Source organism: Oryx dammah, unplaced genomic scaffold (assembly GCF_014754425.2).
Source record: "Oryx dammah isolate SB20612 unplaced genomic scaffold, SCBI_Odam_1.1 HiC_scaffold_4, whole genome shotgun sequence".
In the NCBI taxonomy this organism is placed as follows: Eukaryota; Metazoa; Chordata; class Mammalia; order Artiodactyla; family Bovidae; genus Oryx; species Oryx dammah.
Window position 1 is genome coordinate 40228096 of NW_024070188.1, and position 27125 is coordinate 40255220.

The window sequence follows — 27125 nt, forward strand, 5'->3', positions numbered from 1 at the left end:
ACAGACTTTCCCACTGACATCACAAAAATTTTAAGTCCCGGGAACTATTTAAAAGTATCTTAGCTAAATACTTTTTATCCACATACTATTAAAAACAACAAGAACTTTGAGTCTCTCTAGGGAAATTGCTAAGAATGCCACCTCTAGGAATCTACCAAGCAGAGAATATCAATCCAACATCAAGTTTGATGTAAATATGAAGTAACTGTCCCAAGGTCAGTGAGTTAGTAAGTGACAGAGCTGGGATTAAGAACCTAGCAAAGTCTGACTAGAGTTCACACCCCTGTTGCAGACTGTGTTGCCATCTGAATGAGCAATGCAGAATAGCTGGATTCCAGGGATTTCCAGTAAGCAAAAATTTCTTTCATAAATGTTCAATTATTTCCAAGATGTCAGGTATCAGAGATAATTTTCTGGAAAATATTCAGCACAACCATTTCTCTTGTGGACCCTCTAAAATCTGGCCTTCGGCTTCAGAAAGGCATTTAGCACAAGGATAATGGTGCAAATGTTATCATGAAATTGTCTGGTTTCAACTCCCAGCCCACTAGCAATAGGACCTTGGACAAGGATGTAACCCTTCTGTGTCTGTTTCCTCTTTCTATAAAATGATGTTAATAACACTATCTACCACACAGCATAGTTACAGAGGTTTAAGAAGTCAGTATAAATATTAAGAACAATGCTAAGAACATAAAAATCAACAAAAGTTCTAGCTGTCGTCATTAAATAACACCAGAGTAAAAACGGCTACAGACTTCAACCCTATCATACCTTCTCATCTGTACCTTCAAATTATTGCCACTCTACATACTAAAGCATAAGGTGAATAAAAGCCTAGAGAAAGGTGCTGTGATAACCCTGGAAAGATCCCTGGAACACACTGCTCAGGACACTGATTATACGGCATCCTTTTCAATGAGAATCTGGAGAGGGCTTTCTTTATACTGGCTTTCTCCAGGATTGATGTTCAGAAACTGATGTTTCTGAACAAGGGGTTTTGTTTTACTCATAAATGCTTTAAATAAACTAACTAATCAAAGTTCACTTTTACAAAAATTGCCAAGAACATTTTGAATGAAACATATCTTCCCCTCTTAGTATCTGGAACCTAAAGGTATGTATCGTCCTGTAATTGCTCTTGGTTCATTTAATGGCCAGCCCCTTTCTTTTTCCTTAGCCAGCCAATTTGCATCAAGTTAAATTTTATTCTTTTGAATAACTAAGGTATGAAACAAAGTATCTGGATGAATAGGAAAGGAAATAAAAGTTAGAGTGGTGATCTCATTAGGATCTTCCCCCAAGACTGTAAGAGCAGGGTTAGCATCTGCTGCTGAGCTGGAGGCTTAGGAAGAGCAAAAGCATAAGCTAAAAGTCACAAATTTGAAAGTAGCCTGCCACAACTACACCCTCACCCATAGGTAATCTGTCTAACGATCTATCTCATAAAAGAGTTCTCCATGTCCCTATTCTTCACTGTCTCTTCCTCACAAAACATATATAATTCCAAGTTCATAGATTTTTAATAATCAATAAGTATTTGCTGAGTGCTTCCATGTTTCAGGCATTTCATTTTATATCAGGAAGCTGAACAGACAAAATGCATTCCCTGTGGAGCTTAACTTATACATGAGAAGATAAACCATAACCATGGCAAATTAAGTAAATTACAGGGTGTGCCAGAGAGTGATAAGTGATATGAAAAAATCAAGCAAGCTAAATGGGATCTGGATGAAGGTTTTATGTAAAAAAACAACTTTCAGTAGAAACTGAAAATACTATAATGATTTTGAATGGTTATGTTGGTTAAAATGATACATATCAATTTTGCGAAACAGATTTTTTTGTCCTCAACTCACATTTAAATGTTTGAAACATTAATTCTGTTGATATTTCTTCTTCAGTAAAGTGAATACTTTTTCATAAAACAAACTAAATCACATTTTATCATTCATATACACCCTTTATTTCTCAGGCACTTCAGTAAACACTGCTGCTGCTAAGTCACTTCAGTCGTGTTCGACTTTGTGCGACCCCATAGATGGCAGCCCACCAGGCTCCCCAGTCTCTGGGATTCTCCAGGCAAGAACACTGGAGTGGGTTGCCATTTCCTTCTCCAAGTAAACACTAGGATTCCAGAAACTGTTATATCTCCTTTCTGGTCTCGCACCCACACCTATAAATTTGGAAACTCCAACTGCAAAGGGAAGAGAGGTTGCCAGTTTCAGGATGTATCTCATGGACTCTCAAAAAACATAACCATCGTCTCAGCCCCTCCATTCTCACTTGTCTACTGTGCAACAACACCCACTAATCTATGGATGCGTACCCCAGAGGGCACAGGCTCCAACTAAAGTCACTGACAGTGGCAGTAAAGCTCATGACAGTCCTGAGATGCTACAAAGACACTCATCTGAAGCACTCACTGCCCAACAAAAGTACCCTTTCCTAAAATGACCACAATTCTAAGTGCCAGCACAGTACACTACTACCTGCTACCATGTATTCAGGATCCCTTAGAGATTTCAACCAATGCATTATCTTTCTCGCTCATTATAAAGAATCCCTCCCTTTCTAGAACTTAGATTTGAGTTCACATGGACTTGGGCCAGAGGACAATCTGGTGGTAGACACGATGTTGCACTTGGATTCAAGCTTTTGCTCTGACACTGGCCCACTGGGCTGGAACTAAGCTTGTAAGCTTTGATTCTCTCCATAAGATCTGTGACATCCAGGAGAGCTTGCCCCTAAAGGTTCTCCTGACATGCTTCAATCTTAGGGTACATCCTGGGATTTCAGATCTATAGGAGTTGGATGTGGGCTTCTAGCTCTCTGGGAAAAAAAGCAAAGTTATGGGTTAGATGGCCTCAGGTGAGCACTGAAAAGTGTTAAGAGTTGGCCCTGCTATGCACCATCTATACCAGCATGAAGAGCTGGCACAGCAGTGTGCTGACATAAGGGGATAAGGATCAAAAACAACAAATAAAAATGAAACATGGGAAGCTACATCAAATTTCTCAAACAAATGCTTTCCAAATTAAAACTACAATATTTGAGGGTAGGTCATAATAAGAGATTTACAAATTCAATACAAAAATATGGGAACATCCAATATAGGGTAGTCATAACCTATACATAAAAACAGTTATCAAAATAGAGTTATATTCTTAGAGTTATAGGTTTTCCTGATGGCTCAGACAGTAAAGACTCTGCCTGCAATGCAGAAGACTTGGGTTCAATCCGTGGATCAGGAAGATCCCCGGAGAATGGAATGGCAACCCACTCCAGTATTCTCGCCTGGAGAATCCCATGGGTGGAGAAGCCTGGTGGGCTGTGTCCATGGGGACACAGACACAAGAGTGACACAAAGAGTCAGACACAACTGAGCGACTCACTCATTCACTCAGAGTTATAAATGTAAGAGTAAAAACGATCAATCTTCCAGTGAAGAAAATTTTACAAGTCTATTAAAAGCATCTTTTTCCTTCCTATGACTATTTATTCTTCTGATAGAAGATTAGATCCAAAATATTCCTCCAAAGAAGATAGTATCTCTTATATTTTCCCCTAAATATTAGAGATATAGCAAACATATATTACAGAATTTTTTGCCACCCAACAAATACGGAAAGCATTCCACAATCATGAACAAATCTTACATTCTAACCTAACCTCACAATGTATTATCTGTGTAACTTGGGCAAATCAATTAGCCTTTCCTAGCCAACACTTACTTCTCCCTAAGACAGGTAAAACAACTTCTTCCACAAATACTTTCACTGACACTAAATGAAATGATGAGTTTGAACATACTTTCTACACATGGAAGTGCAATGGAAGCAAACAACCTCATCAAACTCACTCTAGCAGCTGTACTCATTCTGCAGCACATGGGGCATTTATCTATCTCACAATGACCCGACAAAGTGAAGAAAACTGACTTGTTCGCCCTAAACAGCATTCCTGCAGATCTTATAACTCTATTTTGTAAAGAAGTTAAAAAAGACAACTGGTTAAACTCAAAGTTCATTACCTCCACAGAGCAATTTTAGCCAGACTACCTGAAAAAAACAAGAATGAAAACATTACTGCCTGTTGCTGTCATGTTTTAGTTGCTAAGTCATGTCCGACTCTTTTGTGACCCCATGGACTGCAGCCCGCCGGGATCCTCTATCCATGGGATTCCCCAGGCAAGAATACTGGATCGGGCTACCATTTTCTTCTCCAGGGGATCTTCCTGACCCAGCGGTGAACCCTCATCTCCTGCATTTCAGGCGGATTCTTTACCACTGAGCCACTAGGGAAGCCCTTCTATTACTGCCTAGGCTACTCTATATAATGCCTTTTTTGTCTGACACCTTGAATCACTGCTTGCCTCGTAGGTAACATTTTCAATTATTCAAGCACTAGTTACGATTGCTGGTGTCGGCGTGATCAGTAATTACTGTCTTCATAATCACAGGCATCTGATTCCAGCTGCTCTCATCTTTGATATTACCACGAGTAACAGCCCGGAGGACAGGAGTGACAGGCAAAGAATTCAGCCGGGGGTCAAGTTAATGCTGGTGGTGTACGAGCTTTCCGTGAGCTACCAAAGCCAGAGAGACATGCTGAAAAGTGAGATCACAGATTGAGAAAGAATGAATGTCCCAAAGGTTCTGTACAAAATAAAATATTTTCTGAACATGAGAACGGCTTTTGAATCTAAATCTGAAGAAGCTGGCTAAATAACTCATACCTTCAACAACCTTGTTCTGGGTAATTATAAAAAGAATTCATCTGCATACTCATTCCCCTGCCAGATATGACTTTTCCCTTCCCCAGATGGCTGGGGTGAGTGTCTGTGCATATGGCAATGAAATAAGAGCAGGAGCTCAAAGTCCTTAAAAAGAAGGGAAGGCTTACAAAACGTGTCCTGTGTGAGACACCAAAGGGACTATGAAACCAAAGAAGACCGACCAGCGAATGGAAAGTCTGGGCGACCTGTGTCCCGGCCCCAGCTCTGTCTCCCTTGGATAAGCCAGTTTGCTTCTCCATGCTTCTGCTTTCTCATGTGGACAGTAGTGTGATCCAACTCAAATCAGTCTGGAGAGTTCTCTGTGGCCTATGTGAAATTATCCAGTGTGAGGCTCAGCAAAAACAGGTAAAGCTGTGCCCCTCAATATCCACCAGGGATATGTTCCAGAAGCAACTGCAGACACCAAAATCCACAGGTGCTCAAGACCCTTGGTCAGTCCTCTGTGCATGTAGATCCCACGGACACAGAGGTCCAGCCATAGAAGATCATACCACCGCATGGATCCTGTGAGAACACCACCAAGAGCCCCAGTGCTTTAGGAGCTCTTCTGTAAGTCCTTCTAACCCCTATAATATGGAAATCTGCATCTACTATAAATCAAATATAAGTTTACAAAAAAAAAGAGAATGAGAATGTGGGTGCATGGGTAAGGGATGCACAAGTGTGTTCAAATGTGTGTAAAGGTATGCAGATGTGTGTGTTGGTGGCTGGACAGGAGCACAGACAATCCACAGAGAACTCATTTCTCTGTTCTTCCTGTCTCTTTTCCCTCTAAATCTCTGGCACTGAGTGCTCATTTAATTTTTAGGCAAGGCACATGGACAAGGAAGAGGTGAAACAGGTTGCCTACTTATTTCCCAGGCTAGCTCAGAAGCCAGTCTGATTAGGCAGTGATTCTCACAGATGGGGGACAGTAGAGGACTAGTGATGGTGGTAGAGATGGAGGGAGGGACATTAGAATCACCGAGGAAAGGCTTTTTCAATCTCTGAGTTTTCCTCTCTTTCACCCTCCTTGAGATTCTCATGACCCTAAAAGGATAGTCTTAACGTATCCACACATACATACGTGCACACACTCATCACAGCCAAAAGTTACTGCCACTTTTTTGGTAGGGGAATAAAAGATGAAGGATTTCACCACTAATGTCCTTTCCTGCTCTGACACTGTGGGACTTTGCTCCTGTCACTGATACACTTTCTAACTAAGGAAACACTCAAAATGACCGGAGAACAACAGAAGGCTTCACCACATAGCTATGTAGAAAACTGAGTGGCAAGGAGATGAGAACTAAAATAAGGAAAAATACTCTCTGGTAGAGCTAATCAGGAGTGGGGTTTTCATGAAGGAAATAAGCATGGCACTAAAGCTTGGTGCACTGATCTTAGGATGAGAGGGAGGTACAGCCACGTTGAGCCGGGGGTCAGGCACACATGTTCAGGATCAAACATATGCAGGAGGGGACGAACTAGAAAGACAGCAAGGGTGGACAGCCACACTGCTGGGAGTAGTGCCAGGTGTGATGACCGGGATAAGCAGGGTCAGTTGACCTTGGGCTGCAAATGGCACAGGGCCAGAACTTAAGAGCAGCAACTGTGGAGTCATCCCTGGCTCTAAAACAAGAGCGTGCTAAGTGGCTTCAGCTGTGTCCAACTCTTTGAGACCCTAGGGACTAGCCCACCAGCCTCCTCTGTCCATGGAGATTCTCCAGGCAAGAATACTGGCATGGGCTGCCATGCCCTCCTCCGACCCAAGCATCAAACCTGCGTCTCTTCTGTCTCAGGCATTGGCAGGCGGGTTCTTTACCACTAGGGCCACCTGGGAAGCCCCTAGAGCAAGAGACTACTACCGTGAAAGATGTGTCTGAGAAAGCACCTTCAGATCCTGGCACCCAGGATGGTCACGGCAGAAGGTTCCAAAGGGCGATCTATGAACAGACTTCGAGCACGCGACAGCCCCTGCTGTTCTGTGCCACTCTTTCTCTGAAGCTGCAAGCATGCATGCATTTTGTACAAGAAAGAGGAATTTATTAAATTCTCAGAAAGGTATGTGACAACCACTTTCCCCATCCGACCCCCATCCCACCCACACACAACACAGGAAAACTGAGAATTCAGTACAAGAAAGTGTTTGCCTATTTTCCTCGTGGGTAGGGGAGGTGCAGGTGGGAAAAGTGAAGGGTAAAACACAGAAAAACAGTGTCTGGTAGGCACCATCCAGGTGATCCCTGTGCAGCAGGGAACCCAGAAGGGAAAACTGAGAAGGCGCTTTTCCAGGCTCACTTTCAGGGTGGTGCTAATAAAAGGGGCTTTCATGGATTATGTGAAGTCAGCTACAACAGCAGTCTTATCCTGAATTGTTTTACATATCAAACCTCTTCTGCATTATAAAACCAGTTTCTCAGAGCTAAAATTTCACATAAAATGTGTCTTAAGTCCTTCAGGAAACATTTAAGGAATGATCAAGTACAGTTAATTCTTAGTGGAGATACAAACAGACTTCCCAAAAAAAGCAAGAATCATATTTCTTAAGTCAAATATCAAAATCCACATTTGACCACTTCCACTTATTCAGTAGGGACATTTCTCAAAATATTAAAAAAACTAGAGTCAATCCAGGCTGAAAGAAGAAAGACATACCTTTTTTCACTATATTTTCTACCAAAAGCAGTGTTGACTTTTTGGGTACTTCAGTTAAATTTAGTTTGCTATTGGAACATATGAATCATAAAAGCTGCACCTTTAAAAGAATTTTCAGAAAAATTTATTTTTTGAAATTTCAACCTGGTAAGCAAACCTTTGAAAATTTGTTTGCAAAAGTGCAAAGGAAAAAGCAACATCAGAGAAAGCCTAATGAGCTACCAGTGACACTCTGAAGTAAATCCTAAGGTGTTAATTATCTCAGATTTCCAGGAGGCTTCTGGCCCTGAAATATGCTGCTTTTGGTTGTGCATTTCATGTTTCTATTTTTGATTGTGCATTCCAGATCTTCTACTAGACTTTCCATTCTCTGAATTCCTACAATTTGTGGCTGGGTTAGGGATGTGTACATTAGGCCTAGACGACAGTTACACATGTACTGTAGTTAAGTCTTTCCTCTCCGCTGTTCTGTGAGTGCATTCCGGACACAGACCACCTCTCACCCAGCTTTCATGAGAGTACCTAACAAAGTCTGCTGAATGAATAAGTAGACACTGTCTCAAGAGTAGGCATGAGCCTTACTGCAGACTCTGGTGTGGGAGAAAATTAAGAGCTTAACCCTCTGTTTCCTACAACTCAATTTCTGTTCTACCCATTGGGAGGCGCTGCCTTCTTGAGGCTGCTCAGAGTTACGATGTGGTTCCAGAATTTACATGGTGGCATAGTGACCTGGGATGCCAGGTGCCTCTGGCCTCCAAGTCCGCCTCAGTACCTTAGCTGGACTGTCATTAAATCCAAATATCATTTTCAGTCCTTGACTTACTGGATATTGGCAGCATTCAAAGTGGATAAATGCTTTCTCCTTTTGAATCTTGCTACTTCCTTGGCTTCTATGATTCCATCCTCTCCTGGTTTTCCCTCTTCCTCTCTAGTTACACATTTTTCTTGCTCCACCCTCTTTACCTAATCATTATGTGCTCCAGTTCTGTGAGGTTCAGAGTTCAATGGTCTACTTTATCTCTGCTGCTGCTGCTGCTGCTAAGTCGCTTCAGTTGAGTCCGACTCTGTGCGACCCCATAGAAGGCAGCCCACCAGGCTCCCCCGTCCTTGGGATTCTCCAGGCAAGAACACTGGAGTGGGTTGCCATTTCCTTCTCCAATGCATGAAAGTGAAAAGTGAAAGTGAAGTCACTCAATCGTGTCCGACTCTTCAAGGCCCCATGGACTGCAGCCTACCAGGCTCCTCCGTCCATGGGATTTTCCAGGCAAGAGTACTGGAGTGGGATGCCATCACCTTCTCTGACTTTTATCTCTAGGCAATTCCAACCCCGATTAAAAACTGTATCAGAGTTTCTATGATAACCAAACATACAATAACCTCCTATTTGACATCTTCAGTTGAATACCTTAAGACAGCTCAAACTTAATACTGCCAAAAGCACACGTAATTTCCTTCACCCATCCCACCCACCCCCCACCTCTTCTAGAATCCCTTTCTTGATGAATTTTACCAACATACACCCAACTGCACCAGCTGTATGGATTAGTTTCACCACCATGCAAATGGTGCCTCCACCCCACACAGCTCTCATGGAATAGCACCACCTCCAGAGACCCAGGACTCAGTAGGGTCCTCATTCTCAATATCTGATCCAGCACCAAGACCTGAAAATTCTACCTTTCCACAGCCCTTAAATGGTCTTCTCTCTTCCTCGCCACCTCCTTTCACCAAGCTACTACAATCCTCTCTGACCTGAACCAGAGCAACAGACGGTAACACCTTCCTATAGTGATGCGTGCTCTCCTCCAATCAGAAGCCACTGTTAGCTTTCCAGGTGCTGTCACTCCTTGACTAAAAGCCCTCCTCAGTGGCTTCTACCGTTTTGAGACTAAAGACCCAGGTGCGGTGGGTCCTGCACGCCCCACCCTCGAGCATCATCTCCCCGCTCCCTCTCCCTGGCTCTCAGCATCCCACTGCACTCCACTGTCGCTGCTTTCCCCCTTAACACTGACTGGGCCTCTGCACATGAATTTTTCTCTGAAGCATTCTCCACCCTCTGGCTTTCACTTCATTATCTTGTCACATCCTTCAGACCCCCAACCCCGCCTTCTCAGGGAAGGCCTCCTCACCACCACTTCAGAGCAGGTCAAAAGCCTTTTTACACTTTTTCCAACACCATGAGCCTCAGCATTTATTTCTATTGTGATTTTTACCCTTATTTGTGAAATCGTCTGAGGAATGCCCCTCAATTCCACTAGAGTGTCAGCTCCAAGACGATGAAGCTATGATCTGTTTTCCTCACCACTGAATCAGCAGAACTTGGCACGGAGCCCGACATCGAACAGATACCCCATAACTGTGCCGAATGAGCATTCTTGACGGAACAGAATAACACTAATGAGAAAACCGGCGATGCCTTCATAAGCGAAAACACCAGTGGCAGCATATTTAATAAGTGACACCAACACAGGATCTTTTATACTTTTCATCCTGAAATGAGAGTAATAGGGTCGTACGAGCACAATCAGGTGTGGCCCATGGATCACAGCTTTAGACCCCGAATACTGAAAACAGAGGTGATAGTCAAAACACAATTGCTGACATTCTCATTACCCCCACACCCAGGGAGAGGTGATAACAGGAAGAAAGACTGCTCTCTCCGATAACAGGGGAGCAACCTTAGCTCCCAGGCCCTCCTGCCTCTGCTTAAGAATAATCATAGACGTAGATTTACTGAGCGAAGAAAAATTTACTGAGTGCTTACCTCCTTGCTGAACAAGGATAACATATATACATGATTGCATCTGATCCACATAATTATACCGCAAAGTAGGGATAACTGTCTCCAGAGCAGAAATGAGGATACTCAAGTTCAAAGAGATAAATAACTTTCCTAAGACCAAACAACTGGTAAAAGAATGAACCAGGTTTCCACATATGAGCTGTCCACCTCTAAAGCCATCCCATGGATGCACCACCACACCGCTGCTGATACACAAAATACAAAAGGCAGCTACAAGCCAGAGCCCCTCTGGCTGTGGAGGAGGGAAGTGGCTAGTGGACACTGTAGTCCAAAGACAGTTTTAATATCACCATTCATCACAAAGGGCCAGAACAGCTGAAATTAGTAACAGCACAGAGAAGGTGGGGTGTACATGAGAAGGCTGGATCCCAAAAGAAAAAGTCTCCACTATGGACCCCAGTCCCGCCCAGTACCCTCCAGCAGCGAACAACCGTGAACACAGAACAGAGAAACAGAGCCAAGGACTGTTCCTGATGCTGGAGGGCCTCAGCCAGACACGTGTTGTTTTGTTTCCACTATGGAATTAATCCTGTAACTTCTCTTCACCACACTGGTGGCTAGAGAAACCCCTGATTAATTTTTTTTTTTTTAAGTGCACATAAAGCAAGTTTGGAAGAGCTGTTCTGAGAATACTCAATGTAAGGAACTATAATAGAGATAAATTACTGGGTTCCTTTAAATAGCCAATTCCCAGAAGCTTTAAAGATTTTTGTTGTTGTTTTTTTCTTAAATCACATGTTACTCGACAAAGAGGCTTAGGAATCAGACAATTAGAGGTTGAAGAGAAATCAGTACCTCCTGAAAGCCTGTTTGCTTACAAAGTCTGAGAAAAGGAGATGGTTCACACTGGGGAGAATTAGAAGGCAGGTGGGGAAATGCTTTTTGAGACGAATTTAGCCACACGTCTTAGAGAGTTGCAGGAGGTTTTTAGAAAGAAGAATGAGATAAAGAAAGCCAAGTTTCCAAAGACATCGATCTGACAGAGCCCACAGGAAGGGATGGAAGAAAAAAGAAAGCAGCGCAGAGACCAGTACAGATGCTATAGTGCTGAGGACCTGAATCAGCAAAGTGGCCGGAAGAACAGAGGGGAGAGAAGGGCACAGGAGCCGGCGGGAAGGAGAAACTCAGAGGTCTGGGGAGTGCATACTGAGATGACAGCCTAGTTAGCTGCATACAGGATCAGACACACTTGAATAGCGTAATAATTGAATTTTACATAAACATCCAGCTCCTCTAACCCACACTTCGATACCAAGTCAGAGAAGCTGGAGATTCAAATGTCCAGAAAGCTACATTTACTGATACAGAGATTAGAGGTTACCTAGGGTGGAGCGGGAGTGAAGTAACTGTGAAGAGGCACAAGGCAGCTTTGGGCATTGATAGAAATGTTCTAGAAGTGGGCTGAGGTGACAGCTGCACAATTCTATATACATTGACTAAAACCCACTGAACTGTACACTTACAATCTGTAAATTAACCCTCCATAAATCTGTTCTTTAAAGTGATGAGAGCTGTGGAAAGGGGACAGTAATACAGGGTAAGGAGAACTGAGAATGAAGCGGGGGTAGGGATAGTTTACATTTTCAGTAGGTGATCGCAGTGGGCCTCAGTGACAAGGTGACATTCGAGCCAAGACCTGAAGGAGGTAAGGGAGGGAGTCGGGGGACAAGCAAGAAGAGGAGCAGTCCAGGCACAGGAAACCAGGGACAATGTGCGCAGGTTCTAAAGCAGAAAAGGAGGCCAGCGAGACCAGGGCAGGAGTGGGCAGGAAACAGGAGGAGATGAAGACGGGGGATAGGAGGGGCAAGATGGTGTGGATTGTGTTGCTTGCTGGGATGGACGCTATTGGAGGTCTGAGCAAAAGAGGAAGGTGATCTAACTCTGGTTTTAGAAGGATCACCCTGGCTGTGGTACTGGAAACGGTCTACAAGAGGCAAGGGTTTCCCAGGGGTCACTAGTGATAAAGAACTAGCCTGCCAGTGCAGCAGACACAGATATGAGGGGTTGATCCCTGGGTGGGAAAGATGTCTGGAGGAGGAGCCTGGCGGGCTATAGCCCATGGGGTCGCAAAGAGTCGAACACGATTGAGCAACTAACACTACTACAAGAGGCAAAGGAGACCAGCTGAGAATCTGTTACAGTAGTTTAAGCATCAGCTGGTGCTGACTGGGGCAATGGTGGGAGCAGGAACATGGTAAGAAACGGTCAGATTTTTGGTGCATTTTGAAGGTAAATCCAACAGAATCTCCTGACTGCCTAGATGTGAGTTGTTTGAGAAAGAAGTAAGGTTGACTCCACAAGGCTCTGTGCTTGAGTAACTAAGATGGGGAAGCTCTGGAGGAGGCAGGTTTGGAGGAAAAAAACTAAAAAAGCATGTACTGGGAAGTTTGCTACTAAAATACATTATATATGCCAAAGTCACAATACATAATTTTGGTAACTTTCTCTTAAAGGTCAATTTCATTACAGGGTTTCCTTCCAACATATTCATCAGTTGGGGTATTCTAGAGAATGAATTGGCCACGCAAAATTTAGAAATGTCTATTTAAAATCCTGATTCTTGGCCTTCTTTTTATCCTTACGACTGTTGAACAGTTTATTTTCTTATAACTCCTTAATTATACTTCTAATGACATCAGACTTAGCCTGCCTAGAAAGGTCCTGCTGTTGGTCCAAGAGAACCAACAAAAAAGAGCAGTGACACCAATGAGAGTCACTCATCCCTCCGTGATTCTTCTCAATAGAGCTGTTGAGCTGAGAAAAGGCCCAATCAATGAATTTTGAGATATATTAATGAGCTTCACCTCCTATAAAAATATCAACTTTAGAGCAAAATCCATGAAGCATCACAAAGAAGTGCTGAAAATCAAGGTCAGTCTCTCCTGTAGTTATTTCTCCTTAGAAGAAAGCTTCCCTAGTGGCCCAGATGATAAAGACTCTTCCTGTAATGCAGGAGACCAGGGTTTGATCTATGGGTCGGGAAGATCCCCTGGAGAAGGGAATGGCAACCCACTCCAGTATTCTTGCCTGGAGAATCCCATAAACAGAGGAGCCTGACAGCCTACAGTCTATGGGGTCACAAAAGTCGGACACAACTTAGCAACTAAACCACCAAACCACCAGAAGAAAGAAAGGAGATGAAGGTAAAAAACATTAAAGTCCTCGATGCAGATTTAAATAACACCTACTTTCATTTCATGATGTACAACACAAATTTTTCTTTCTTGCACCTCTAAATTTCTATGTGTGTATTTGGGTCCCTCGATTTATTCTACACACTTCTCCGTGTGATCATTATCATTAATAAATGAGTTAGAAATACACAGTAGACTCAGCAGCTGTGCCCAAGGCCATTACTTCCTCTAATTTGGCACAGATGGTCAAAAAGATGCCTTTGGCAGAACAGCCAAGTGCTAACCACCTAATGAAGCTGCAGCCTTAAAAACCAACCGGTGGTAAATACAATTGTACAGTTAACTTCACCCTTATCTCTGTCTCTCCTGTCCTTGACACAAAAGGCAGAAGAAAGCGTATACCCTAAATCCAATTTGGTAAAGCTTCAAACATACCATTTCATCTCATTTTCCAGGGAGTAAAAGGTAACTCAACAAAACAATTCCAGTTCTAAAATGGTCATTCTTTAGGTCAAAAGACTATTTCTTCAACTCAAAAATAATCTTGCAAAAGGGATTAAGCTGGTTTGTACCTAACTCAATAACAGAGAAACCATCACAACAGTCATAATAATGATTAGAATGATCATAGACAAATAAATATGATATCTGCCCTTCTTTCATATACTCACATGCCTTAAAATGACTTCTCTTATATTTATAAATAGGCAACATCCTCACCATTCATAACTCTTATTTCTTTTCTCTGATCAAAATCATGTATAATTTCATAAATGTCTCATGACAAGGCTTTCTTTTCTCCTTGTATATATGCTGGTCTTAACAGTTGCATGTCTCCTCGAAATGCCTGATATTCAAGTATTTTGAGGCTTTAAGATGATGATAATTAAGACAGTCATGCAATTCCCCTCAGACATAAAAAATGCACACACACAGTCACACTGTTTCAGCCAGTTTCTAAGAACAGAATATTAAATTTAAAAACCTATATTAAAAAAAAACAACCCTGCAAAACACCTAAACTGTCCCTAAAACAAAGAGCAAACAACAATTCAAAATTATGGTTTCTCTGCTCCCCAAATCCTGATATAAAGATCTACACTATTCTGCCACAGTTCACTACTGTTAATCAATGACTCATAGGATTTCATCCCCTGTGGAAACTGTATTCTCCATTTGGCTTATATAATGTCATGTAATCACCGTCAATGCTCTCAATCTAAAAATGTATAAAATAAAAAGCATCTCATTTCATCTTGTGCAGAAATGTCCAGTGTGATCCCTCAAAAGGGAAGAGTGTTAGTCACTTAGTCGTGTCCAACTCTTCGTGACCCCAAGGACTGAAGCCCCCCAGGCTCCTCTGCCCATGGGATTCTCCAGACAAGAAACCAGGTCTCAAAAATCTGTCTGCAATGCAGGAGACCTGGGTTTGATCCCTGGATTGGGAAGATTCCCTGGAGAAGGGAATGGCAACCCACTCCAGTGTTTGTGCCTGGAGAAGCCCACGGACAGAGGAGCCCGGCAGGCTACAGTCCGTGCAGTCACGAAGGGTAGGACACGACTAAGCAACCAAGCACACACAAAGAAATGTCCACTTTTAAATCAATCAAACTGCTTCAATGTTGGGTAATACTACAATGAGGATATTTACAAAGACACTCTCTGCAGTAATTCACCTGATTTAGTTGTACACAAATCGGAGTGGAAAATCCTAAATTCTGTTTCAGCAGTGCAGATGTTAATCACACATTACAACTCTCATCCAGGGCACTTGTTTAGGAAGCACTGCCTGCAATGTTTAAATGCCAATTGAGTATCCAGAGAGCATTATGACTCAGGACTTATTTGCTGTGTTATTTTTTGTTAAGTGTGAATGAAAATAAAACTGAGGCCCAGTTCCAGGGGGCCCAGCAGGTCCTTGGAGCCAGGAATAAGAGCAGAGTGTGACCGGGTCCCTGCACTCTTGACCTGTAGCTCCGGGATTAGGCCCACCATAAGAATCACTCAGGAAAGGTGTCCTAATACACTGGGGCTCAGCAACCAATATAGCTTCCAACACAAAAAATATATAGACAGTCCAGGAATCTGTATTTTTAAAACAACTTCAGGTCCTTCTGAGGATCAGCCTGGTTGCAACATTAGGGCTGGACTTACTTGCAGAACAGTGATCAAGTATGATTTTCTAAAGCAAGGTTCCAGAACAGCCAAACAAGCCAATAATACAGCTCTTTTTTTTTTTTTTTAATAAACAGAGCTTTTAAAAAACATATCCAATTTTGTTCTCATGATTCTATTATCCCAGTTTATAAAGAAGGAGACTCGGGCACAGAGCTCCCCTGGCAGAGCCGGAAACAAGAACACTCTGACTCCAAGGGCCTCTGCCCTCCTGATCCAGCTCACTGTGCCTCACCTCATGTACAGAAATATGATCAGTGAAGGATTTTCAGTTCTGCCCTGGGACCCAAGCAACCACAGGTAAAAGCAGCCTTAAGAAACCTTATCAATACTGGCACTGCTCTCAGAAAGCTGATTCTTGTGAGACTCTTTCCTGGCTAAGATACTGATGGGTGCTTTGCCACCATCTAGAAAAACCCTCTCCTGAAACTCTCAATCCACTCCTAGCCCTGAGGCCAACCATGAGGTTCCAGATAAGAAGAGAAGAGAACTAAAAAAGTTCTTGAGTCAGTGATATCTGGGCTTCTTAAATATCTTGGTCCTCATTGGTTACTCTTCAACCCACTTAATGGGCTCATTTAATGCTGAGATACAAGAGGTCCTCTTATGTAGCTCAGCTAGTAAAGAATCCGCCTGCAATGAGAGAAGCCTGGGTTCGACCCCTGGGTTGGGATATCCCCTGGAGAAGGAAAAGGCTACCCACTCCACTATTCTGGCCTGGAGAATTCCATGGACTGGATAGCACATGAGGTCGCAAAGAGTTAGACACCACTGAGCGACTTTCACTTTCACTTTTATCCTTGCCTCTGTCTCTTCATCAATCAACACATAAATACACAAAAGGAACAGTATACCAATAGCTGCAGATTGAGGCACTGCAAGTTTGCACATGAGCAAAGAATGACAGCAACAAAATTCTGGAGCAATCACAGAATATTGATATTTTCCAAAACGGGGTCAACATAGAGGAAGTAGAAGAACTCTAAGAATACAGTGCCTGAAAAGAAGAACACAGTAAGCAAGGCACATATTGAGGGGATCTGGGAATTTCATGCCTCATTAGGTCCAAGGGCAAAGTATATCCTCATTTACAAAGGCAATACACGTGGCTGATGCTACTATGTAGCTGAACCATGTACTGACTCCTCTTGTCCCAATTCCATGCTTACCAGACACTCAGCCACAAAGAGAGAAGGTGCTGGTCAGAGTTCCACCCACATCTACAAACCCCTTGGCAGTTACATGCATTAAATATATCAATATTCCATTTTAAAGCAATTAATAATATGCAATGACTATAATTTACAGACTTCTGGAGAGCAATATTTATAAAACAACATGAAACAGAAATCAGAAGTTGACAACTCTGTGAAATATGACAAGAAAATTTTAACCACAAAACCCTATGGATGACACATTCACAAATTATAGAGTTTCAGTAACAAGTCAAGTTAAATGCTGTGTAGAAAGGCCTAAGGACTGTGCATGAGTTTCTCAAATGATATCAACTGGGAAGCTATCTCTAGATGATATAAAATACCTTCAGGAAATGATAAACAGCTTTGACCTAAAGCTAAAGACGATAAGCTGTGCTCAAATTAAATCAGACTGTAGTTAATTAATGTTTCCATAGAAGGAAAAACCAAAAGTTTCATTCCATAATTCTTTAGGCTCTGTATTCTTAAAAAAAAAAAAAAAATCAGCCATATCAGCTCAAAGACATCAGTCTGAGAAAGACTAGTGGATCTTTGCTGTTGAGGGGTTACTGGATTACATCTACACTACTGCCTATCACAAAAACAGCATTTTTTTTTTTAAGTCTCTTTCAGGGAATGTCAGACAGAACAGATGAGGATGCAAGTCAATGAGAGACTCTATCAAAATAAATCTCTTCCATTTGGATATCTACCTCAATTATGAACATGAATCTCTAAAATAATAACCACAGCTGTCACTTGGGAAGTGGTTGAAAATATGCTCATATTTAAAGGCTCTTTTTCCTTAGCAGTATGATTTTAGAACTTTGTTAGTATCTGAATTGGATGCAAACACAAGATCTGGTACTGATATCATCTTGGCTACCATATTTTTCATCCTAGAATTCACACCTCACTGTAATTAATATCTACTACATACTGAATCTTTTTAAAAATTTTACTATATTCTCTTCTGGCTTCTTAGAGAGTAAAGAAGTAGGTAAAGGATATTCTGTCTGACAAACAATCACAAATTCAGCATGAACAAATTCCCTAAGCCCTTATTTTAGGCATCTAAATTGATGTTACTTACTAACTACTAAACATATATTTGAATTATTAAATTGCATCACATTTAAAGAAACACTGAAATAAATACATACATATCTACATGCACATATGTATGAGTTTCTTAAATGTGCATGTTTCTCAAATGACACATGTAGCACAAGAAACAGTCTTTCCTGTAAATGAAATGCTCTATAATTCACTGTATGATAAAAACAGAATTTAGCTTGGTATTTTTTTGTTCAGTTGCTAAGTCATAACTGACTCTTTGCGACCCCATGGACTGCAGCACACCAGGCTTCCCTGCCATTGACTATCTCCCAAAGTTTGCTCCAATTCATGTCCACTGAATCCATGGGGTATATAGTTTCCTAAAATTACTGCTCATGCTACCGTGCCATAAGTATTTTTTGTTATTAATACTACAAAAATCACCAGTATGATAGGCTGCCAGTAGTCCCCATCGCTTCCTGAGTTACCTCAGGCCTGTGAGCTGGGGGATAACCTCGAAAAAATTCAAGACACACTAACCTCATCTGTGTTTCTAGACTGTCAGAGAATCTAATGATATCCAAAAAAAGAGGAAGATCACTCCGCCATTTGTGAAGATGAGGACTTGCTTGGCAGGGGCAAGGGAGAGGGGACAAAAAATGGTACAGAGGAAAAAGGGGAAAAAAATAGATTTAACTTTTAGAAAGTATTCTCTTCAGGAAGACTTTAATCCTATCTGACTTGAAAGTGAATTTGAGGAGTTTTTTTCTTTGAGCCTGGGGAGTTCTTGACCTTTTCATAAAATTTACATAATTCAGCATGAAGGGAAACCCCTGGTTGAATAGAAAGATGTTGGCAGCAAGAACTTGACCTCACAGGAATGTTAAGAGGTCTGTACCCACCAGATACTAGGTGCTGCTTTTACTAACCCACAGGGGACACAAGAGGCAGCTTTGTGCTTCCACAGAGGGGGTCCCCTGAAGAGATCCTAAAATAAAGCCCCAGCGAGTTGCCTCCGTGGAGAAAACTGACCCTCCTTCTTTTTCCCTGTGGCTCCAGGAACAGTGGAAAAGAGAAGGGAGGCTTGCCAAAGCCTCTGACAGACATAACCCCAACATACACATTCCTCTCCCTAGGGGAGCCCACCTAAGCAATCCACTGCTAACTCAAACTCCAATACACAAAAAGAGGCTGTTCCTCTCTTAAGGCTGATGGACTAGATTAAGACATTTTATATACTGTGAAAGTCGCTCAGCAGTGTCTAACTCTTTGTGACCCCAAGGACTATACAGTCCATGGAAATCTCCAGGCCAGAATACTGGAGCGGGTAGCCTTTCCCTCCTCCCGGGGATCTTCCCAACCCAGGGATCAAACCCAGGTCTCCTGCGCTGCAGGCAGATTCTTCACCAGCAGAGCCACAAGGGAAGCCCAAGAATACTGGAGTGGGTAGCCTATTCCTTTTCCAGCGGATCTTTCCGACTCAGGAATCAGCCAAGGTCTCCTGCATTGCAGACAGATTCTTTACCAACTGAGCTATCAGGGAAGCCTTTTATATACTAATAGAATATAAAATTTAAGTGAATTCTACCCTCATGTTGGGGAAGGAAAAGGTAGGCAGCGAAGGGGAGGCAAAGGGAAGGAATTAGTGAGTACTGAGATTTTATTATGCACCAGGCATTGTGCTAGATGTTTACTACACATATCTTATTTAGTCTCAGAATAGTCCTGTCATCAGCGTAATAGAGTTCCCATTTTACAGATGAGGAAAATGAGATTGAGGGGAGATAGACATGTAGCTCAATCCCAGAGCCAGTACCAAGATCACAGAGCCAAGAAGTGTCAGGCTAAGCATTTGAATCCAGGCTCCAAGGCTGTGTCATGCTACTTTGTACAGACAATGCACAAGAACTGAAAGAACTAAAATTTACAAATAATAAGATTTCTCAATAATGATTTAAAATGAGGCACCAGAATTCACGTCATAAAAACAACTGCAAAATGCCTCCTCCACTGCTCTTGGCATCTGTCCCATTAGCAGTGACTGTGTTCCCACTGAAGCAATCATCCGGGATGGGACTACTTACTCGAACAATATCCTGTAAACCAGACAGGCTGTGCTGGGGCGTAGAGGGATTATAGGAAAGTCCTGCTTCTAAGTAACTGGAACTAGCTCATCTGGCATAGAAAGCAGAATATATTATACCTCAAATAAACATGTAGGAGTAAGTCAAGAGTCGATGAAAACTGCCAAAGATTTTCCTTCTTCATTTAAAAATCATCTTATCAGTCAGTAATTCCAACCCTGCAAAACGTCGTTAGGCAAATTCACAGCTTTCCGTGCTTTCACCATATGCAGAACTAATCTGACTCCAAGTCAGATTTGCAAAACTGTTATTTTTTTATACATAGTTCTTTTTAAAATCTTACCGAGATTTATAGCACCATATGTGTCTAAATCAAGTTAAGCTAAATGCATTAATGAATCACAATGTGCGTATGAGACAAAAGAAAAAGAAAGCTGAGTGTTTCTTCTACCTCCTAGGTAAAGATCTTGGCAAGCAGGGTATGAGCATGAAGGACCCCATCAGAAGTACAGAACCAGGAAATACATGAACAAAATTAATTTCAACTATTAATTCCCAATAAGAGGGTGTTCTGGGATAAATTCTCAAGTTCTACTCTCCAAACTGGAAGAAATTCTCAGACAACACAAGTCAGGTATAGAAGGAGGGAAGGGGGTGTAAATGCACTGCCTGACACAGAGACAAAATCAGGTCTGTCTCCACCATCACCAAAAGCTCCATTTAATAAGAGGGAAGGGGATTTTCCTGGTGCCAAGGCAGGGGATGTGGGTTTGGTCCTTGGTCCCAGAAGATACCACAGGCCACGGTGCAGCTAAGCTGGTGTGTGCCACAACTGAGTAGGCACTCTACTGAAGCCTGAAAGAAGGGCTTCTAACACCACCTGTTCATAATATTTTCCATTACTTGCCAAATATATCTGTGAAGAGCAAAATCATCACATTGGCTTATATTGTACTTGACTGGAATTAAAATCCCTCCAACTTCAAAGTGAACTCCTGACAAGCCAAATGTCCTCAGTGCTAGACTCTAGCAGGCTATGTCATGTTTTCTATTCGATTTCATCCTGTTACTTTGTGCCCATCATTCTAACAGGAGTTCTCCCACCCAGTCATTCCAGATCTAGTACTTGAATTCGAATCTAACTTTCCCTTGTCACATTTTTTTCATACTTCCACTCAAGTAACAAAAAATTGAGCCAATCAGGATCAAGAACAGAGTACATTTATCTGTCACTAAAGGCTTCTCTCTGAGTGTGAGTACAGACTTCCAAACAGCTAACACACCATACATTTCTCCTCACTTTTCTCCTCACTTATCCCACAGATATGAGATGAGACTTCATAAAAGATGTACCTAACATTAAAATCTCTATTTGCAAGAGTCTTTCTAACCTCCAAGCCTATGATGTTTTTACTGATATTTACACTAATAAATGTTCTTTTCTCATCTAATTTTCACAACCTGTTTCCCATTTTAAAAAATTCATATATTTGTCCATTCTAATCACATTCATATAAAATATCTATAACTTTGCCGACAAAGGTCCATCTAGTCAAAGCTATGTTTTTTCCAGTAGTCGTGTATGGATGTGAGAATTGGACCATAAAGAAGGCTGAGGATCAAAGAACTGATGCTTTTGAACTGTGGTGTTGGAGAAGACTCTTGAAGAGTCCCGTGGACTGCAAGAAGATCAAACCAGTAAATCCTAAAGGAAATCAGCCCTGAATATTCATTGGAAGGACTGATGCTAAAGATGAAGCTCCAATACTTTGGCCATCCGATGCAAAGAGCTGACACATTAGAAAAGACCCTGATGCTGGGAAAGATTGAAGGCAGGAGGGGAAGGGGATAACAGAGGATGAGATGGTTGGATGGCATCACCAACTCAATGGACATGAGTTTGAGCAAGCTCTGGGAGATGGTGAAGGACAGGGAAGCCTGGCATGCTGCAGTCCATGAGGTTACAAAGAGCTGGACATGACTGAGCGACTGAACAACAAAATATTTATAAATGTTCCCTTCCATAGAAAAGTGATAATATGAGAGGAAATTATGTGCCAGATGTTGGATGTTAAGAATTCAGACACACTATTGTAGTTAACCAGTATTTGCCAGGTATCAGACTCTGTATAGAGATCATAATACTTGGTTCATCCTTTCCCTTAGGTTCACTCTTTTCGAACAATCAGTACTACACTCTCTGGATTCTCTCTCTGTCTACAACTACCCTCTTGGTCTCGTTCACCAACCCAACTTCCCCCATACCCTCTCTATATCCCCAGTTCTTCTTGCTGCGTTGCAGTTGGAGACAATGTCTCTGCCTACATCTTGCATCATCCCTTCAGCTACAGTGATGAGCTTATCAATATCAGAGATCATGTACATTACCCTCTCAATGCACAATTCCAAATGACTGTCTGGCAGAACCTTCCATCTTTGGACAGCTAAAGGGATCTTCATTTACTATAATCAGACCCACAAAGCCATCACGGTCCGGCAGTAATTCTCCTTCTACACAGGACTTACCTGACCTCCAGAATCAGAACAGTTTTAAGATTTTTCTCATATCTGTGTTTCTGTGGAATTCTGTATCTCTGTCATAGCATTTAACACACAACTGCCTCAGAACCACAATTATGTGCATATCTATAACACCCATTAGGAAACTGGCAGAGGAGTGTGGGTGTCAAGTGAGGAGTGTTGTTGAGGTTTAGAGTTTTCTTTCATTGGTCCAATTTAACTTCAAATAATCTTGTTCAATGGTCAAACAGAAATAACATGCTCATTTTATAGGGATGTTACGAAGATAACATGGAAAGCAGTTTGCATGTAGAAGGGGCTGGAAAAGTAAAAGCTTCCAGGAACAATATGCTTGTTTGCTTTGAATCTTTAAGGGCAGAGGTGTTATCTCCCAACCAGGACTTTGTTTTATTAGTACTGACTAACATCTGCCTGACTCTTTATTCAATGTGCAACATACTTTCAAGAATTGAAAACTGAAATTCACTTATTTATCACTAAAGCCTCCTTCAAGAGAGTAATTTTAGAATGACAGAACTATCAGAAGCTACTGTCCAAACGCTGGCTTTTTCTTTTTTAATGAGACCTTACTTGGATAAACAAAAGAAATGATGGAAATAAAATGCCACTCCTTTCTGACCACCAGGTCTGCCTCAATGAAGTCTACAGACATCTCTGTAATTTTAGTAGACATATGAGAAAGTGGCAGCCTCTCAAAAATATTTGCTTCATTATAAGATTAGTTAAGGAGTAAACAGCATTTTCTCTGCCAGGGTCCTAAAATCAAATGTCTCTTTGAGTTTACATTTACATTTGTTCCTTTGGAATCTTGCAATATTTTGTGGTAGGTTTTAGCTAACTAATAACCTAAATTCTTAAAAGGAACTTTTCACTGAAAGGTTCAGGATGCTCTTTTTTTCTGTTCAACTTTTCATTCTACCTCTTCCTACAACAACAGGTAACCAACCGACTTGTTCTGTATGCAGAATAAATTAAATTAGGAGCATGAAACATTTTAAACTATAAATGATTTTGTTTCACCAGATTCAAAAATTCTTCTTCCGGAGCACTTCATGCTCTTTCATTTTCTCTGAGGTATAAGAAAGAGACCAAGGAACCCTCAGAAACAAACTTGGACCTGTTTATTGGATGCAGAGCAATTTTGCTAGAGATTTTAGTATCAAAATCAGGAAACTCTTAATCACTCTCATAATAATGGATGCATTTGTTCACATTACTATTGTATTACAGAAAAACAGTTTTAAATTGAATGAGACTTCAGTAGTTATGGACAGCAAACCAGTAGGCTCCAGATCACTTGTGGCCCAGATATATTTTTAAAGAGGTCCTTACAGTTTTTTAAATTAAGCGTTAGTCACTCAGTCATGTCCGACTTTTTGCAACCAGGCTCCTCTGTCCCTGAAGTTCTCCAGGCAAGAACACTGGAGTGAGTTGCCATTTCCTTAGGAATCCAACCCAAGTCTCCTGCATTGCAGGCAGATTCTTTACTGTCTAAACCACCGGGGAAGCCCTTTTAAATTAAAGATACTTCAAAAAAAAAAATCTGGAAGTTACTTTTTTTCTTGAAAAAACAAGAACGTTTTAGAGCCAGGGTGGCAACCAGAAACAGGCCAGTAAGAGCTGCCCCATTTAGAGGGGCACATAGGTTCCAGAGGTCACAGTCCACACCCCCCGCACCCACATGCCCCCTACTTGGCCTTATCTTACCTGTTAGACACCTGCACACACTGGACAAGCAGACACAGGATTTTCTTAAAGGCAAAGAGCCTGGATCCAAAAAGGGCTTTCCCACTCACTAGCTCTGTGACCTTCAGCAAGCTCTGAGTCTAGGTCCCTCAGCTTTAAATTGAAGATAATTCCGTGACCCTACAAGGTTGTTGTGGGGATTAAAATAGAAATGCACAAAAATACTCCGTAATCTGGAATTGTAAAATGTTTGTCATCATTATTCATTTCTCAGTCCCCGTCAGTTGCACAAATCCCCTCTACCCACCTCAGTTATTACTGCTTTTCTTCTTTCTCTTATTATAACACTCTGTATGACAGCTTAAAATCTAAATAAAAAGAATCTGATGCATTTCCTGGCCTCATTTAATTGGAGAGAGAAAAGATGAACAAATATCAAAGGAAAACAAAATGAACTGTTGAATGCCAGTGGTTATTTCTGTTTGTAATGAAGGCATGAAATTAGTGCAGAGCTTAACTACTGGACTGCGGATCTCTCTGAGTGCTGTGTTATAAGTTCACATTAGGCTCCTGAGGCCTCAAGGTAAAACTCACAGCCCAGTTTTTAGGGGTTCCTGTGAGACAAACCTCTTCACTAGGCTTCACACAGTGCTCCAGGAAAGGATCCAGTCCATCATGAAAAAACCCAAAAGTATCTTCAAAGCTTTTCTGGGCTTCTTTCCTCTCTGCACGTTAATATAAGCTCTAAAACCTTAGAATCTGGTGTAGTAAGCCAGGGCACACATTTTATATCTATATCTATGCATACAGATGTATGTCAGAAGCCAATAAGAGGAAATATATGTATACACATAGCTGATGCACTTTGCTGTATAGCAGAAACACAACACTGCAAAGCAACTATACTCCAACAAAAAAAGACTACTGCTAATCACCAAAAGAAAAATAATAAGACACTTGAAAGAAAACAGAATCTTCTCAGAAAAAGGGCAGAGGAGCAGAAAACTGCACTTAAAGAGTAATACCATAAATACAGAAATGTTAGCAAAGATGTATGTTATGAACGCTATCTCCCGATATTAAGAATTCACATATGCCTTCCTGTTCTGGTCATTTTACGACAGAAAATCATCCTTGTGTGAGGAATAACAATTAATTCATTTACTGCTTTTTAATGTTAAGACAATCACACAATCACGCTTGAGTGAACTGCAACATATAATGGGAGAACAAGGGATTTTAATTGGAATCAGCTTTCTTTATAAGATCACCAAAATGGGAGTAATTTATGATTTAAGACACAATCCGCTGAAAAATCCCTCTGACGAATCCTTTTTAAAGCACTTCATACAGAGCAATTACCGCTTTTCCTGAAGTTGAATGAACCCTTCGCTTGAATACAGATTAACGAGTGTCAAATTACCACATGGTCCTCAGTTTACGTTTTGTTTTTTTTAAAAAAATCAAAGTAAATAACAGCATTATTTAAGAAAGCAGTTCTTTCAACAGACGCCCCAAGACTGATGTTTAAGCAAGTCTCCTTGGCAACCAAGGAGCCAAGTACATCTTGGGCTAGGAGGAAGGGAAAAAAGGGACAGCAACTCTAAGGGGTGGGTAGAATAAGTAACCGGGAGTAGTAACTGCTCCCGCTAGACGACGCTGCTAGAAGCTGCATGGGCTCAAAGCCTCTGAAATTTCAGCTCTGATCTCGCCCCCACTGGCTCACAAGCAGACTCCCACCCTCTGCCACCGGTTTGAAGGACCAACTCCGAACAGGTAACGAGGAGAGAGGGTGAGCTGTCTGCGGAGTTACGTACCCGAGGCGGCAGCGCAGGCACCTGGCTCTCGCTGATATACAATGGTCGTACTTCGCCCCACGATGCCCGATGCCGAGGTTAAGAGAAACCGCAGTAGCTTCTCTCTGCCAGTTTGGGGATGCAGTTGTGAAGAACGAGCGCGCTAGCGCGCTAGTGTGTGTGCGTTTGTGTATCCGTGAACGTGTGTGCGAGCGTGTGTATGTGTGTCTGCGCGCTCCCCAACTCTCCCGCGAGGAAACGGTGTTTCCTAGTAAATAAAGGCAGGAGCCAGCCCTGCGGGTGGCGCGTCCGGCTAGCTCTGCGCTAGGCGACAGCGTCAGGCTGGGAACGCACCCCCGCAGTCCCGCGCGGCTCAGACTGCGAAGCGGCTCCTCCCCCTCGCGCCTCAGGCGAGTCAGCGCGCACGCTCGCCCCGCCCCCCCGGCGAGCACGCGCGCCCCTCCTCCAGCATCGCCGCCTGGGAGGCGCGCACGCCGCGCACCTCCGTCCTCTGCCTAAGGCGAGCCAGCGCGCGCCCACACTCCCCGGAAGTCCACCTCCCCCGAGCCGCAACTTTCTTGCTTTCTGGCACCTGCGCTGCCCACTGCTGGGTCGCTTAGACCGCCTGCAGTTTCAGCAGCGTTGCCTCCTGCGACGACCGAGACCCTGGGAGCCAGCCTGCCTGCTCCCAGACTGCCTCTCAAGGCTGGAGAGCGACCTGCCGGAACAATGCCGTGACCCCAACTTGGAGTAGCCGCGAGCTCTGGCGCTCAGTTTCCCTCCCCCGACCCAGTTTAGTTCAGTTCAGTTCAGTCGCTCAGTCGTGTCCGACTCTTTGCGACCCCATGAATTGCAGCACACCAGGCCTCCCTGTCCATCACCATCTCCCGGAGTTTACTTAAACTAATGTCCATCGAGTCGGTGGTGCCATCCAGCCATCTCATCCTCTGTCGTCCCCTTCTCCTCCTGCCCCCAATCCCTCCCAGCATCAGGGTCTTGTCCAATGAGTCAACTCTTCGCATGAGGTGGCCAAAGTACTGGAGTTTCAGCTTTAGCATTATTCCTTCCAAAGAAATCCCAGGGCTGATCTCCTTCAGAATGGTCTGGTTGGATCTCTGTGCAGTCCAAGGGACTCTCAAGAGTCTTCTCCAACACCACACTTCAAAAGCATCAATTCTTCCGCGCTCAGCTCTCTTCACAGTCCAACTCTCGCATC

General features: G+C 42.5%; 1 protein-coding gene across 2 annotated transcripts in view; it reads right to left on the reverse strand.

Moving 5' to 3' along the window:
- KLHL32 (kelch like family member 32) overlaps nucleotides 1-26249 on the reverse strand; it is a 230930-nt gene extending 204681 nt beyond the window's left edge. For both annotated transcript variants that reach the window (XM_040239146.1, XM_040239145.1), the window contains exon 1: nucleotides 25931-26249. The gene's annotated coding sequence lies outside the window, so the exon portion shown is untranslated. The remainder of the gene's footprint in view (nucleotides 1-25930) is intronic.
- Between the last annotated feature and the right edge of the window lie 876 nt (nucleotides 26250-27125).